The sequence below is a fragment of the Quercus suber genome, unplaced genomic scaffold (genome assembly GCF_002906115.3).
Source record: "Quercus suber isolate HL8 unplaced genomic scaffold, Cork oak 2.0 scaffold_95, whole genome shotgun sequence".
In the NCBI taxonomy this organism is placed as follows: Eukaryota; Viridiplantae; Streptophyta; class Magnoliopsida; order Fagales; family Fagaceae; genus Quercus; species Quercus suber.
Genome location: NW_027069560.1, coordinates 290244 through 295266, shown reverse-complemented (window position 1 = coordinate 295266; position 5023 = coordinate 290244).

Below are 5023 nucleotides of genomic sequence, written 5' to 3'. Positions count from 1 at the left end.
GGAAAAGGGGTTGAGAATCAAAGAGCCATCTTGTAGTGGGTTTTTTTTTTTTTTATTTACCCCCAACCCCCCCCCCCCCCCCCTCCTCCCGCCGCAAGTGGGTTTTGAACCTATATATGACTTTCTATCCATTCTTATTTCTAATGAAAGAAGGAAATGAAATTTTAGCTGAGGGACATTGGCATGTTTCATCGTGCAGTTATTTTACAAGAAATGATGTCTGGAAAGTTGACATAATCAAATGGGGTTCTTGAGGATTTCTTTTGATGGATTCAGCTCAGCATGAGTCTGTTCTAGGACCACTCTGATTAGCTCACTATTTAGACAGGAAGACAAAACAGATCTGCCCTGCATTCATAAGAGGCTGGAAAAGGGACTATCCACAAGAAATTTCAAAAATAATTTGGCCCATGTTCATCCCATCTACTTATTGAGAGCTCATGCTAGGTAGAGAGCCTAAAACTTTACAGTGCAACTACGAATATGAGACTATTGGCCCAATGAATTGAAGAATGAATCAGTAGGAAGCTAATCTGAATAAGGAAAATTGTGGGAGTGCAAAATCAAATTGCTACTTCCTTTTTCTTTTTCCTTTTTGGTTTGTGGGTGGGGGGTGAGTTGTAAGGTTATTTCCCTGAATACAATGACGAAATGGTGAAACAACCAGCACAAACAATGAAGTTCATAATAAGGCAAACGGCAAACTACACTGGCTAATAACAATAGACATCAGCCAAGAAACAGGACTCAAGTACAAAAAGGTATAAATTAAACCAGCTAGGTAACCACCAGGACCTATATGACCACAAATTCTGATTCGTCTTAGGAATCTTGCTTATAGTTTTGAATTCACTTGTAACATTGAAACCTGCTAAATTGCCAAATGTGCACACACACACACACAAAAGGAACAATTTAAATCATCTAGATACTGGTAATGATTTTAAAAGGAGGGGTGGGGTGATGGATTAGTTTATAGCTTCTCTCTCTTACAGGTTTTTTTATTATTTATTTTTATTTATTTATGAATGAGAATTTATACATCAGATCAAAATAGTACAAGCAGCAGAGATGCAACAATCAAGCTCATAAGACCACCAAACCAATTTGCCAATTGAACAAGTGTTCATCAAGATTGCCATCCAGATCCTACTAGAAAAAAGGCACACAAAAATCAAATGATCATGAGATTCTGCTTCATTACTGCAGAAAGTATATGGCATATCCCTTGAATAAACCCAACTGATCAATCTATCTCTGGTTGTGAGCTTATTGCTTACTGCCAACCAGCTCACAAATGCATGCTTAGGTACAAGGAGACGGCACAAACATACACAGAATAACCTCAGCCTTACTATCCCTTATCACTTGCCAAAAATCCTGACAAGTAAACTGACAGTGAGCACTGAGCAGCAGCCATCCGTTGCACCTGATCTTCACCCATAATTGGTACTTTAGCTAGCATATCTTGAATTGTAACTAAGTCATCAAACCTGGCAGGAAGCCAGTTCCATGACCATTCAAAATAATACTAGATACTTTTTTTAAACACTTGCAGCATCGTAAATCCCACAAAATCCATACTTTGGCAAAAGGGGACTATAAGTATGTGACACAAAACAAAACCAAAACTTGATGCAACACGAAAATTGAAGAACAGAAAAGATAAAAAATAACTTAGGAGTATGAACCTAGGGCTACTTGGAGTCAGCACCAAGTAGTTTGCCTAGGAGTTGACACCAGACCATTGGAAAATTCCAGGAGAGTTTATTCATCATTAACTTGTCACCATAGGAGTACAATAACATGTTTGTATATTGTTGGGGAGAGAAACACCGTGGGGGACTCCTTAGGTAGTTAATATAACATATAGTGACACTACTTAACCCAAAAGGCTTAAGCGCAAAAAATACAAGTTCAACTATGTTATATTAACCACTCTTTCTTCTCATTAGTATCCAACGTGGAACTTCACTACCTAACCAACCACACTACTCACATGTTTATATTCCAACATGTAAAGTTGTAATTTACAACTATGTGTTTTGTTGGCTTTAATTTCGTGCCAAATTTGATTGTAATTATATTCAATCTTTTGTATCCTGTATTATTTGTGGAATTTCATTGTAAGGGTTGTGTGAGAGAGAGAGAGAGTGTGTGAAGACTCAAGGCATGAAGACTAAAGTTTTTTTCATGGGTAGCTCGCGACTAAGCATCCTGCGAAGTAAAGCATGTGTCCTGCACATGACTGGAATGCGAAGAGTCAAGACAGGATGGAGACAGCTGGTTTTCGCGAGTATCTTGAGGGTAAGGCCTTCCCGCAAGACACCCGTAAAACATTTTGTTTTGCCAGATTGTCCTATCTGATACACTTTCTGTACACACACTATATATACCCACATTACCCACATATGTTGAGGAGTACTTCTGAAAGAAAACTCTAACCACAAACCTTGAGAGTTAGAGATTGTTATACCCACATTTCTCTACACAATTGCTTGTGGATTTTCCTCAACTCCTACCTCTCCATTTCTATACCATTAAGAGGTTGATAGGCCAAACATTTACCACGTCCTTTCAGAGTATCAAGTGAGGTTTTGGTGCTGCTGAGAAGCATTGGAAGAAGCCAGGCTTTGGCAGATGCAATCAGGTGTATTGCGGGATCCGAAGAGCTAGACAAGACACAGCTCCGAGAAGCCTTGTTGGAGTAGGAGCTTGGAGGGCTTAGGTGCATCAGATAGATTAAGCTTGGAGGGTCTCTTACTAACCCATGTATCCCAACTGATTGTCTAGTGGATCGATTACCTCTTGGAGGGCAGCAAAGAGGTTTTTCGCCGAGTTCTTTGGTTTCCTCTTCAATAACACATCGGCGTGTTATCTTGTGTTTGCATTCTTCTTTCCTACTCTTTAACCTTTCATTTTACTGCCGTGTTATTATGATTATGGGTTAGAGTAGTTTGTTTATTTATTTGCTCGCATTTACTCTATTCCGCACTTAGTATTAAGTTAGAGTAAAATCAATCGAGCCGTATTTTAATTTGGGGGTCTAAACAGCTCCTGTGTTTTTAACACTTTTTTGAGTTTTCACAACAAATCTCCCCCTTCACATGTGAGCCTTTCTACTGAGTCACTTGGGCCACTTTAGTTGGTTTCCCCCTTGAACCTAAGTCTTTTTCTTGACAATCCAAGTGTCATGCATCACCATCACCAATAGTGTTCCATTTACTCAACCATGCTTAGGGCGACCATGGGAGTCTTCCTTGCACAACTACAAGAATCTCCAATAGACAAATATCTTGACTCACCACCAATAGAACCCTTACTCAACCATGGGTGGAGGCATGGGAGTCTTCCTCATTCTACTCAGTGGGACCCACTAGCAAACACTTGTCTTTGACATGCACCTAGTAAAACCTTCACTCAACCATGGGTTAGAGAACATGGGAGTTTTACTCATTCTACTTGGTGGAATCTACTAACAAACACTTGCCCTTGAACCATCGGCTCTAATATCATTTGTTGGGGAGAGAAACACATTGGGGAGACTCCTTAAGTAGTTAATATAACATATAGAGACACTACTTAACCCAAAGGGCTTAAGCCCAATGGGTAAGATCAAGTATATTATATTAACCCCTCTTTCTTCTCATTAGTATCCAATGGGAGACTTCACTAATTAACCAACCATATTACTCACATGTGAATATTTTAACATATATAAAAGACTAAAACTAAACCCTAATTATAGTCGACTTCGGAAAGCAAATTTTGTACTTAAAAAAATAATCTTGACTCTAGGAAATCAAATAAAAACATAATTAACTAATAGGGACAAGATCAAGTTACTAGTGTAAATCTAAGTAATGTTACACTACCAAATAAATTTTTATTAGGATTAAAATTTTGAAAATCTCATCTTTGGATTACATATTTGTTCTATGTTCTTAACCTACATACCAAATTTTGTACAAATCAAATGCTTTTTAGGGGTTGTTTGGATTTTGATGTTTCCACCATTCATCACCCAATTTTCATCACTCATCACTCAAAAATGGTGGGACCCACAAAAATGCAGCTTGTTTGAATTTGTTTTCAAGTTTTGTTTTCATCACTCAATTCTCACATTTTTTAGTAATGGGATACAAAAACTGAAAACAAGTTTTAGATGTTTTTGAGTTATGAAAACTGAGTTATAATGGCATTTTTGTAATTCTACTAAACTTAGCGGTCCCACCCACATGTTAAGTTCCATCTATGGCAGAGCAATAATGCCCAGCCAACGGCTACAGCACTATTCATTCTCAGCCTCCATTGTTGTTGTTTCCGAAAGATGATATTGCTCTCTAAAATCTATTGCTTCAGTGTATTTCTTTTTTCTTTTTTCTTTTTTTCCCTTCCTTCACATCTATTGCTTCTTCAGCTAAAACACCTTCTTCCTTTAAATTCACCAAGTCCTCGGTCACCATAACGTCCTTCCAAAGATTCACAAAACCCCAAACGCAAACCCAAAAAAAAGAAAAAAAAAAAACAAAAACAAAACAAAACAAACTTCACAACTCCATGTATCGGTCTTTAAACAGAGCATTTTTACACTTTTCTTGATCTTATCAATTCAATGCCCCTTAATGGTGAAGGTCAGGACAAACTTTGTTGGAAACCAACTGGGAATAAGAATTTTAAAGTGAGTGAGTACTATCTCTCTCTTTCCTCTACTATAGACATTTCTTTCCCTTGGAAGCCTGTGTGGCGGTCAAAGGTCCCTACTAAGGTTGCTTTCTTCTCTTGGACTACCTCCTTAGGTAAGATTTTGACTACTGAAAATTTATGGTATAAGGGTGTAGCCGTTGTAGATTGGTGCTATATGTGTAAAAAGAGTGGGGAATCGGTGAATCATCTTCTTCTTCATTGTCCTATTGCTTATGAACTATGGTCTATGGTGTGGGCTCTATTTGGTCTTCAATGGGTTATGCCGCGTGGTGTCTTAGATTTATTTTCGAGTTGGCAAGGTTCATTTGGTGGGTGT